The sequence below is a fragment of the Lactuca saligna genome, chromosome 1, assembly GCF_052625555.1.
Source record: "Lactuca saligna cultivar CGN05327 chromosome 1, ASM5262555v1, whole genome shotgun sequence".
Classification (NCBI taxonomy): domain Eukaryota; kingdom Viridiplantae; phylum Streptophyta; class Magnoliopsida; order Asterales; family Asteraceae; genus Lactuca; species Lactuca saligna.
The window spans coordinates 19346117-19358871 of NC_136417.1; positions in this window are offsets into that span (position 1 = coordinate 19346117).

Genomic DNA, 12755 nt, shown 5'->3' on the forward strand with positions numbered 1-12755 from the left:
TTATGGTTTTGTTAATTAATTAAAGTGTATAATTAAAAGTGATTTAATAAACCCATAAAGTTTTTGGTTTACATTTAATTAAATTAAAAGTATAATTTACTAAGTTAAACCACCTAGTATTTTAAAAGTGTAAAATACACCCTATATTATATATAACATTAAAAGTCTAATATTATATATATGTATGAGTAAACAGTCAGTCTTACCGTTAGTAGGCCCTATTCACGAAGCTGGTCTATAAGGGGTGTTTAAGGAAATTGCCTATAAAATGGCGATTGAATGGGTATCCACTCTTACCCACCGCACTCTTGACTAGTGGAGGGTCGTTAGCCGAACGGGTAGGATAGGACAGAAACCTTCCATTATAAGTATAATGAAGTACAAAGTAACTAAATGCTTTTACAAATTCCCAAATCATAGTTACTTTAGGAAAAATGTGAAATTGTATGCTAACCCATGGAATTACACTTCGTACCCTTGTCAAACGTTAGTGGAGCGTATGTGGTTAACCGGCCCACTAATTTGGGGATGACATTGGTGGCGAAGGGTGGCTCGATGCTTATCATAGATCAATGGTGCGTGTGTGGCTAACCGGCACATTGATTAGGTGATATTAGCATTGGGCGCACCACGTGATTCGTACGGTTATTCACACCGTGTTTGTGATCCTCGGCATCCCAGTCACAAATAGTAGGGCATAATCGAGATTAAACATGCCATTGAAAAGTTCAATGAATCTCAAAAGATCTAGGAGTTTCAATTCATTTAAAACTTAAACTTCCTTTTCGTTTTTCATGGTGGAAATTGGTAAATCGTCATTTACCTACCTTCAAATATTCTGCAACTAGATTACGGCATCCCTCTTCTAGGTTATAGAGTATTGTGTTGGATCCTAGCTTGATGTTTCATTTGGGTGTTACATCAAGAATTCTAATCAACATAACTTGAATTTTCTCCCGTTTTGTAGATGTCTGAATCTTACAATAGTCTTCCCAAATACTTTGGAACAAGCTTTCCAAATGAAGATGACGTTCCGAGATACGATCAAGGAAATGAGAGTCACGCTTCACTTCCTCCACCTCCTCCAATTATTCTCCCTGACCCACAAGTTCAAAGGCTTGAAAATTTCAAGCTCACTCAATCCCTTTTGGCGAGTAAACACGAAGATGGGAAACCTGTGTGTGCACACGTCTTAGAGATGAAGTCACACATTGATAGGTTAAACATGTTGGGTGTCGAGATTTCAAGTGAGTTGACTGTTGACTGGGTTCTTCAGTCACTTCCTGGATCATATAGTGAGTTCGTTAGAGAGTACTATATGATGGACCACGACGTGACCCTAATTGATCTCACCTATTTGCTTATAGCTGCTGAATCAGCAATGGTTTGGCGTGCTGGTCAAGCAAATTTGTCTAGTGAATCAAACTCCCAAACTTCAATGGACACTGGCAACATTGGAAGTCCAGAAAGAACTAAGTCTGTGATTGTCCGATGTGTTGTGCCAAAGAAGTCCATTTGCTTTTATTGCCAAGAGAAAGGGCATTGGAGACGAAGCTGCCCTAACTACCTGAGAGATCTAAGAGATGGGAGAGTCAAGACGTATGGCTCAACTTCAGGTAAAATCCATTATCTAACTCTTTTGAGTTCCTATTCTAGATTCTTAATACATGATGTGATAAGATTACATTTTGATGTTTTGTAGGATCGAAGAAAAGAGAGGAAGCTTGAGAAAAGAAGTGAGCTGAATCTAATCATGAAGAAATGGATTTTGATCGCATTACTTGAAGAATGGATTCTTGAGCTACTACTTGGAGTTAGAATAGATTGTTAAGAAATATGTAATAACATAGTTTTTTCATTTGAATTACATTGTAAGGACAAAAAAAAAATTTCCGCAATAAAATGAATTTTGATTTTATCTTATTTATTTATCCTTGCGATGGCATGTATGAAAAATTGATGTTTGAATGTTTCTATTATTATCAACAATGGATTTGATTCTTAATTGTATTATTTGTGGAAGTGTCAAGAGTTTACCAAGTAAGGAGAGTTTCTCATCGCCCAAGTTTCAATTGGACAGAAACTTGGAATCATGCAATGTGTATTGTATGATGAATGAAAAACCTTCACATTTGGGAAACTCAAACTAATTCTTTGGCAAAGTGTCAATTGAAGGACAAGGAGATCAAGTACACAAGGTTGTGTGTTGATCAAGTCCACCACAAGAGTGACAAAGATATTCTTCATGATTTACTAAAGCTTAGTAAATATGATTATACTTATAAGATTAAGTATAATTCTGAGTTGATTGAAAAAGTTTCAATGAATAGTAGAACGAATAAAGAAGAATCAAGTAGGCAGAAAGATAAAAGTTTCTCTATTCTAAGAAGAAGGGAGAATACCTTTTATTGTGTTTTATGATAAGTCTTAAAGATTAAGAACCGTGTCTCAATAGATCCTCTAAGTGAGTCTTAGTGCAATTGCATGTCTAAGAAGAGGTATCAAGTATTGTAGAAATGGTTAAATCAATAAGTCAATCATACTTCGTTCCAATATCAAGTCTTAGAGTCAAGATTGTGACATTGAGTGAAAAGTCTTAAGTAGGTTTATAACACTCATCAAATGTGGAATTTGGAAAAGTTTTCTTATTCTTGCACATTTGAAATTGGTAAGTTGTGCTGTCTTGGATAAGACAAAGACCAACTAGGACCAATTGTGTGAAGTGTTTTGTCTTGATAAAAACAACACTAACTCTTGAATATTTGGTTTGTCAAGAAATGTTTCTTGACAAGAGAATCTTATATGTCAAAGAGTCAGTGGGAGTCTTAATGGTCTTGAAAGGTTTCAAGAACAAATCAAGAATAAACCCCATCATCACTAGCACACGACTTGAGGTTTACAACCTATCGTGTTGACATTATTTTGTTTTCTGTGCCATTCCAATTGAATTAATTGTGTATGTGAGTTCTATGAGTTCTCATTTTGCATACTAGAGCCTTAGTCAATGAAAAGTACATTGATATGTAAGGACAATTTACTAATCTACTTGGAAGACATGGTGGGCACTCGTGTTACCATAAGGCAAGAAATCAAGATTAAGAAAGTTCAGTCCATATGAGTTTGGATTTGTTGCAAACCTTGGTTTTGGCAAATTCACATGGATATGAACTCATATACCATAGAATCTAAGTGTCATAAGATTCCCTTCTTCATGAAAATGACTGTGAGGAAATGCTTTCAGTAAGAGAGATTTTAAGAAGATAGCTATGTGAAAATTGTATTCTCAAATTCGATTATGGTTACGGCATCCCTTTCCATAGTTCGAATTGTGAGATTTGGCAATTAGTTTGAACATTTGGAACTTAGTAACATAAGTTCTGAATTGTTTAAACACACATATGAGCTATCTAAGGCAAAGGTGTATAAGTTTAAGAAGATTAGATAAAGGCTTATCGAAGCATTTGGTATTAGAAATGTGAATTTCAGAAATTCAATAGGTATTGTTTTCTGGAAGTTCATTTGTTTTCTGAATACATGTCAAAGCTAGTGGGAGCATAAATGTTATGCTTATATGATAATCATCATGATAGAGGGAGCATAAGTGTTATGCTTGTATGATTATTATGGCGAGTATTGCAAGTTAGCAATATTAATTATAGAAAAACAAAGATTCCATTTGCAAAGTTGCATGGGTTGAAAAGTTGTTTTGCTATAATTAAGGGAGAGAATATTATACTCTGTTTCAAAATCTAAAGCTTAGATTAAGAAATTTTAATATTTTCAGTCAAAGGATACATTGTGTGTTCTTAAAATTCGATTATGATTACGGCATCCCTCTTCATAGTTCGAATTGTGAGAACATGACACATAAAATATTATGGCAAAAGATTGGTAAAGTATCATATCTTTATGTAAGACATTATGCATCGTGTCCCATACGCTTCGGGTATAGGATCGATTGCAAATGCTATAGTATTTTACCATTCTAAAATTTTCCAAATGTCTAGTGCATTAAGAGGGAAAAAGGACTAGAATTGGTTTTGACCAAAATAATTAAACAACTATCAAAGGACAATCCAAAGTTCGCTGAGGATTGGTTGCTTGTGAGTAGTTGGGAGTATGGTATTGGATGGACCGTATCGACATTATTATGAATAGATAAGATTCTATTAAGAATGAGTTGACATATGGAAAATGTGGAAATGTTTTCATATTGGGAGTTGGATATTGAGAATCTATGTCTAGATTAAAAACTTTGTGCAAGAAGGATGTTCAAAGGAATGTACTTTGAATATGAGACTTCATATCTATGGAATTGTCTTGTAACAATTTCTAAGAAAGTACTTTGTGATTTCATTAGCCAAGTCTTAGTGACTTTTGTGCTATGACTTTACGAAAGGATCGTTGCGTAAAATGTTAGAATCTAGCATATTCTAGTAGTGGCAAGAACCTTGTGTTCTTACACTAATAATTAGGATTAAGGAATTGTGAAATGAGCATCATTAGAAAAGTTTTCAGGTGATCTATTTCACAAAGCATGGACCATAGGAAACAAAGTGTGCATGTTTAGAGCATGGGACAATTGTTGTTGTAATTCAAGTAATAAGTTGATTATCCGAAACAATAAATGATAAATAATGAGTAATCAATATGGTGGATAAATAGAAGGGTTTTATTTACTCTCACAAGTTTGGGGCCATATAGGATTAAGTATTGTTGTTATGTTTCAGTTTGCATGTTTTGACTTCCCGAATAACTAGGTTATTCAAACATCCACAGTCGGTCATACGTTGGGATTAGGTATGAATAAAGATTGTCATGAATCTGTCTGTAGATTGTCTGAAGTGTTTAGACATGGCACAAGTTTGCTGCAGAGTTCATGAGTGCTTTGATAAGATTAGAGTATTGGATTAAACCCACGCTCACTTGGATCACTTCATGGTTTTATTATGAGTGATTAGTGAGACGATACTATTGTATATTCTTGAAGCCGAGACGTGTGAGTTGTTATTTGTTGGTCAGTTACACATTGATAATAAGTAAACGCACCAGTAACTTGGTGTTATAAAACTTATTGTTGTGTGTGATTCGATCAGTAAATGCAAGCGAGCATTTGAATCAAAGTTTATCCATTCCTTTTACCCAAAGTGGGATAAAAGCGATATCTATGGGCCTCTCGATGATTTAGTGATGACACCTAAGCGCTTGGCCAAGCCGAGACTAAGTTGATGTGTTCAATTGTAGTCTGTTATCGGTCATCATAAATCGGAAGTCGGGAAACAGTATAGAGAGAATGATTGAAATTCATGTCTTTTGTCTATACGATATCTTGAGAATGGAGGAATATATAATCCCTTATCTAGAGGACACGCTATCTGATAAGATCAGAGTTGACAGCGGCTTTTGAAAGCTACGATTGCTGATCAGGTTCTGAAGTCATACGGAAAATAGTTATTAGACTTATCCAAGTGGGAGACTGTTGGATTAGTGTCTAAGTCCATAACTACTTTGGTATGTACTTGACCCGATTATGAGCATGGTCCTTTTGGGTTGCCTTCACCATAGCAATATGTAGGATGAATTAAGGAGAGAAAGGTTTAAATATGATTTATTAATATATTATGAGAATAATATATTAAAGGATAAATCATATTGTTTAATTAATATTAGTCAAGAATTAATTGATAATTAATTTTGTGGCTAAAAGAGATTAATTAAATATAGGGGACTGGACTGCAATTATTGGATAATTGAGTTATTGGGCTAAGGAATGCTAAAGGAATAAGGGGTGAACGAAATTATGATGGAAGCCCATCATATTTTCATCCATAGCCTTGTCCAGAAGGTTCCATGGGCTGCTTAGAGTTTAAGCTGTCCATTAGGGTTTTGACTGAAACCCTAGCAGCCCACACAAGTATATAAAGGACCCCTTAGGCCCCAAAAACGTACACAATTGATTCTATAGGGTTTCTAGTCGTTTTTGGGCAGCCTCCTTTCTTCTCCTCTTCATCCAAGTTGTATATGGTGTTTGTGACTCTATTAGAGGTGCAACACTTGAGGCACTAAGCTTTTGAAGCCAATCCAAGCAAGGAATTGATTGTTATTGCTATATAACAATCAAAGGTAATTCTCTAAACCCTAATTCAGTTTATAATATGTTAGATCTAAGTTTATTAGTCTTGGATTCAAAGCATGTACAATAGAGAAACCTAGATCCAAGCATTAGGGTTTGTACGAGCACATAGGATTGTTCTTATGCCTAAAACCCATCAACCATAACCATAATAAGTTCGGGTAGGTCCATAAAACAATTTTCACGTCACATTTAACAAACTCATGGTTTATATTTAGTTTGCAGGATCGAACGAGTTTCATAAACATCATGTTCGGATTTGGGTTCAAGAATAGATTATGTTCATATCTAGGTTCAAGAACAGATCCCAAAAAATAGATATGGAAATAAGGTTCAAGAAAGCAAGTTCATGCATGTTCAAGAACAACTCCCAAAAGAGAAAAAGATAAACATCGCCACAAATTCATGTTTGTCCAAAGAAGATGACTACAGATGTCAGAAATACCAAAGTCGTTGAAAACTAGCTAAACCTACAATAACATGTCATAATAGTATATTTTGAACACCATAAACAAATTCAATGGGTAAGATGTGCATAAAAACATCATTGAGTATATATATATATATATATATATATATATATATATATATATATATATATATATCAAATCACTTCATAAGTTGGGGTTGTGGCCCGATCGTCAGTTATCATAAGACTTAGGGCCTTGGAGAAGAAAATATTTAGCCCTTTTGGATATGGGTGTTATAGTCTAAGCGATATGAGTGTTCGTTTGTGTTTCGGAGCCCAAGAGTATAATCATAATTTAATAACTTGTTCCTTTATGAATTTTGGGTGTTGTTCGGAAAGTTCTTAGGCTAAGGTGAGCTGATAGAAGTTTAGGGCTTCTTGTCACCTTTTCGTGGATATAAGGATCGTCAGAATTGGATTTATAATGAAGAAGTTATGGCCTTCGGAGTTCTTAAGGGTTTGAGGGGAAACCGTAGTACGCAGGGCGTACCTAGGGAGTATGTGCAACATACTGATGCAAAGAGCATTACACTGGGTGTAATGTGGTGTACGCTTAGCATACTGCAAGGATTAGATCGAGTGTGTGAGACCTCATACGCAGAGCATACAAGGGGTAAAGTGAAAACCCTAATTTGGATGTTATACCCTATATAAGCCCATTAAGTCTTTTTGGCTGGCCTTTTTACTAGCCTTTAAGTCCCTAAAACCCTATAAATCATCCCTTAGCCTCCATGGTTGTGGTTTTGCTCATTATGTGTATTTTGGTGTTTTTGGGTCATTTCCAAGAAGATGGAGTTTCGTGCAAGGTTGTAGATCAAGGAAAAGCTTGTGGATCTTGATTATGTGCTTCAATTCTATCTTGTTGAGTTAAAAAGATTTGATCTTGTTCATTGTTGGCTTAGATCTTGATTATGTGCTTTAATTCCACTCTTGGTGTTTCTGAGATTCTCGATGCATAAAGATGCCCCTTTTAGGGTTTGGAATCCCCCATGCATGTGATGGTGTCCATTTGGCGAAAGTATAATGCTTTATCTTGAAGATTGGTTCTTTTGTTGCATGCAAAGTCATCAAGTCAGTGACTTTATGGTTCTAGTCACTTGTGTGGAATTGGATAGGTGGTTTGTACTTTTGGACTTAAGCATTAAGAGCTTAATGTCAAATTTGGCTTAATGGATGAGTACGTTGGGCGTAAAAATCTGTACACACATCGTATAAGCCAAATAGCGAGTATGCTTAGCGTACAATTGAGTACGCCCCATGTACTTAGTTATGAGGGTTTTGCATGTTGGGCTTCTATTTGGACAATCTTTTGGGCTTAGTTGTCTTGAGCCCTGTTGGGATATCAGGTTTTGGGCTGATAATTATCTTGAGAAGGCCTATAATGGGTTTAGGCCCAATTTGAAAACTAGGCCATGGATTGGGTCTTAAGGGGTTTTGGTATTTGGTCCCTGTGGATTATATGGTTTGGGCCTAATTCTTGGTACAAACTAGGTAAGGGGTAAATTGGTCATTTACCCTAGTAATGGATTTATGAATATGGATTGGTACCCAAATGTTGATTGGGTGTTGTTTTGATTTTTGATAGTTCGGGGATCGGTAAGCCAGCAGCCAAAGATTTATCTGTGGGATTCAGTAGTGCGAGGTGAGTTTCCTCGCTATGTTTAGCGAGTCAAAGGCAGCAATGTCAACCCATGGTTTTCTATGTAGAGTGCGAGATGTCTATGTGAATATTACATGTGTATACGTTTGTATGCTTACTTGGCGGGGACCGATGGTTATTATGTATATTAGTATCAGGTTATGCATATATGATTTGTATGTCAGCGGGGCCCGATGATTGTGTAGTATGCTACTATCTTTGTGATGTCCACATGTGCTTGAATGTTATAGATTATATGGTTATATGTTTAGTGAGCGGGGGTCGTTATACGAGTGTGGGCGGGGCCCATATCTCAGTGGGCGTGACCCATTATGCGAGTGTATGAGGGGTCCTTATCTTAGTGGGCGGGCCCGTTATGTGATAAGTTATGTATGGTATGTGGTATCTTGGGGAACTCACTAAGCTTTGTGCTTACAGTTTTGTTTTATTTTCAGGTACTTCGGCTTTCATATGGAAGAACTCAGGATGATTTTAGAGCACATACCACATGTTTCCGCATTCTGTGATTTACTCTGATTTGATGATATTTTGATAAAGTGTAAATTACACAAAGGGTCCCTGTGGTTTAAGGTCGTCTGAACGCTTGGTCCCTATAAAGAATTTTTAACTCGGATCGTCCCCGTGGTTTGCTTTTGTTTCAGGGTTGGTCCCTACAAGACATGAAATGACATTTATGCCCTTTTTTAATTGTTTATTATGATACTTTTAGAAAAATATTTAAATAAAAAGTATACGTGGGCCCCAACCCCACCGTTAATGCTTTCTTTTTGTTTGATTTATCAGACATCCCTCTTCTAAGTTCTACCGATCTTCAACCTAGCACCCTCCTCCCGTCACCATCACTTCATCGATTGTAACAAGTATCTTTTGCTAATATAATCTTCGGTATCCTCTGTCGTCACCTCCACCCACCCTCCTTCCCTCTCCCTTTTAAGAAACACATGTACCTTCCTCTTCATTGATTACAACTCGGAAGTAGATGATATGCCAAACTTCCACTCTGATGCATTTATGACACCATTCAAACCTTTCACAATATCACACCCTTCTCTTCCCCCTCTCTCTTCACCTAGAAGAACACCAATACACCACCGTAAGAAGACAGATCAAGCAATCGTTCCTCCACTATGTCACAATTAAACACATGTAGGTGGTAATTTACCAGAAACCCAAACTGAACCCTTTCCCTTCTAGTTTCATATATTTGCAGTCGGAGATCTACCTTTCTCGATCTTTGGAAAACCCTAACCTTTTCATCTCTGTGAGCAAATAACAATCAATTTGGTAATTGGATCGAACAGATAGGATTACATTTCTGAAATTTTAAAGGGTGATTTCTTGACCGATTGTACACATCCATGGATGTTCAAATTGTAGAGTTGCAAATCAATGATTGGGAATCTTGCAAGGTGAGCGATGTAGTAGTAGGATTTCTTGCTAGCGAGGTTTTTGCAGGCTTTGGATAAATGGAGAATGGATGTGATGGGGTGGCTTTGGATGTTAGAAGCAGCAGGAGGTGATGACGGTTTTTCCAGTGAGAAAAGAAAGTGTCAACGAGTCTATGGGGAGGTGCAGGGAATACGGGGGTTAGGGATAGATAAAAGGAAGAGGTAGATTGTGTTTGTTTAATTATTTATTCCATATAATAATTAAAACAATAGTTTAAATAGATTAAAAAATATCATCAAGGGCAAAAGAGTCATTTCAACTGGATCAGGGACCAAATTTGAAACAAATATAAACTCTAAGGACAGTCCGAGTTAAAAAAAATATAGGGACCAAGCGTGCAGACGACCCCAAACCACAGGGACCATTCATGTAGTTTACCCTTTGACAAATCTGGATTACTTTTATTTCATAGAAATGATATGTATTAACGATTTATTTATTTAAAACCGAAACTTTTTATGGTATTATTTTTGGGACGTTTCAACCTGGTATCCGAGCCTTGGTTTGAGGGATTCGGACATACTCTCGGGTGTATCTGAACTTAAACTGAGGATTTGGTAAAGTTTTCAAAAAGAAAAATATTTTTAAGAAAAGAGTTTTCTAAGATAAGAAAGGGTGTGGTCCGTGCAATCTACCGAGCTCAAGTAAGTTTCTCCCAAAATACCCATACATGTTATTTGGTATGATTGGATTTGTGAATTTGTGAATCGCATGCTAGTTAGGGCTAAGGATATGCTCAATTTTTGCATGATAGAATGCTAGGAGAGATGCCTTTTATGCCTATTATATAAGCTAGTAGACTTGTATGCTAGTTTTGATTAGCCAGTGATAGGCCGGCCTAATATATGATGCATGGTAGTCTAAGAAGAATGGGATGCTGGTTTGGGTATAGTTTGTAGGCATAAGGCAATCGGTAGTGGGAGTGGGAGCTCCTAGTTTGGGTTGTAGTATGTAGGATTGGATGTTTGTGATTATTCGATGGATTGGAGTGCTACTGCACGAATGTTGCTTGCGTTGTGCTTTGTGGAACTATTAGGTGATGGGAGTTAGCTACTAAGTGAATATGTTAAGTCACATGTGACAAGGGTTGAATAATCTTAGAGTGATGGATTTGACCCTATTACACAACTCTTTTCCGAGTCCAACCGTTGTAGGGATGAGTCCATTACTCGAAGGATTATCTAATATTTGTTGCATGTGATTGTATTCATGAGGTGGGTAACTAGCATTATGGGGAATTCTTCAACAGCTGATGGCAGGGTGAGGTTGGCAACTTAGGAAATCCTAGGGATTGCTTCGGTGGGTCTTGTTGTGTTAGGTAGCGAGTGTTTGATGTATGAATTTGAGAAGGTGACTTAGAGGATTCGGGAGGATTCTTGAGGAAAGTATAGATAGGTGTGGAAGGTAGTATAGGACCCGTACTACTGAAAGCACGAGATCCATATACGAATCTGGGAGAGTTTTGGAAAATCCAGGAAGCCTGGGGGATGAGGATTCTTGGGTGTATTCGGATCTTTTGCATGTTGTTTCGGTATGGCGTTGAGCACTTAGGAATGGGGTTCAGATTTTGGTTCTGGCTTAGGAGTAGGTACCGAGCCGATTGATACGTGGTCGTTGGAGTTCATCTCATCGGAGATTACTCGCGGTGTTTTGGAATGGAACTCGGTGGTCTTGGGTTCAACCAAAGAAGGGATTTTGGAGCTTTTTGATGGTCATCTCGAGGCCTTTCGGGCCGGGATTGTGGTTGGGAAGTTAGGGGCTTATATGGAGCCCATGGCATGTGGATCCCTAAAATCCTTCAAGAAGGAGGATCCTATTGTTAGTTCTTGTCATTTGGGATCAGAGGGGAGTTTTGTACCATATCCCCAGGATGGTTGGGATAACTCATGAGAATGAGGTTAGGATTTTCTTCAGATGCTTTTGCGGGTATGTATCTTTTATTTTCTTTTGGGTTGTTATTAGGAATTTGTATTGTGTTAGAATTTTGTTTGGGTTTGTGTAAGTTATATCTTGGGTTGGTTCTCTACTGTTATCTGGGTTATCAAGGATTGTGATATGACATTTCACATGCTGAAAGTCTTCAATGAATCAATAGTGGGTCGTATCTTGTTGAGTGGATTTTTTTTTGTATATATATCATTTTTTATTATCTTATTTTTTCTATTATTTCTTGATAATGATTTTCTTATTTATTTGTAGAATTTGATGTCACTTTCCGAATGTAAAAAGGACTTTAGAGAAATAGGAATCGAATGATAAATAAGCTCCAAATATAAATTTTATTTTGATTTTTATATAGCTATATTTCATCTCTAGATCTTATATGCATTTAGGTTTGTAAACCACTTAGATATGTGGCTTCTGTTTTCCTTTTTTTTTTTTTTTAAATTTTAATTTTTTTGTGATGTGCTTGGAATAGAATTCAGGCAACCAAATTTTAGGGTTCATATGCATATAGAAGTCTTTTAATTTCATTTTTCTCTATTACAATATTTTTGTTTCGTTTTTTTGTTATGGTGGTGTGCTTTGAAAAGTGATTGTGTATGTGACTGTGTGATGTGCGTGTCATGTGTCATGTGTTCAGGGTCGGCCCAAGGCATGTTCAAAGTGTGCCTTTGAACAGGGCCCGTTGAAATCTAGGGGCCCAAATATTCTTTAGCCTTTGTATTAGATTAGGTTATGTATCAGGTGGAAAAACGGAACGATGCAAGCGAGAAAATAAGCGGCAATCAGAAGTTTTTGGGGAAGAAAATGACGCTTAGGTTCCTTCAATCTCGGTGATAGTGATTACGATTTAAGTATGAGGAACAAGTTAATGATGCCATCGATTGAGCAAATCACCGTCGAGCTCCTTGGCAACGATTTCCTTCTTTCATTCTTTGCTTGAAATCAGAAAAATCATTCAAATGAAAACCTTTAATCTTCGAACATATGAAACATTTCAGAACCAGTGATTTCTTACTTCTTTATTTCATAAATCTTCCAAATGATAAGGAAAAAAAATCCTTCAATCATCGGTTGAAAGGTGCTAAAAATTAGGATTC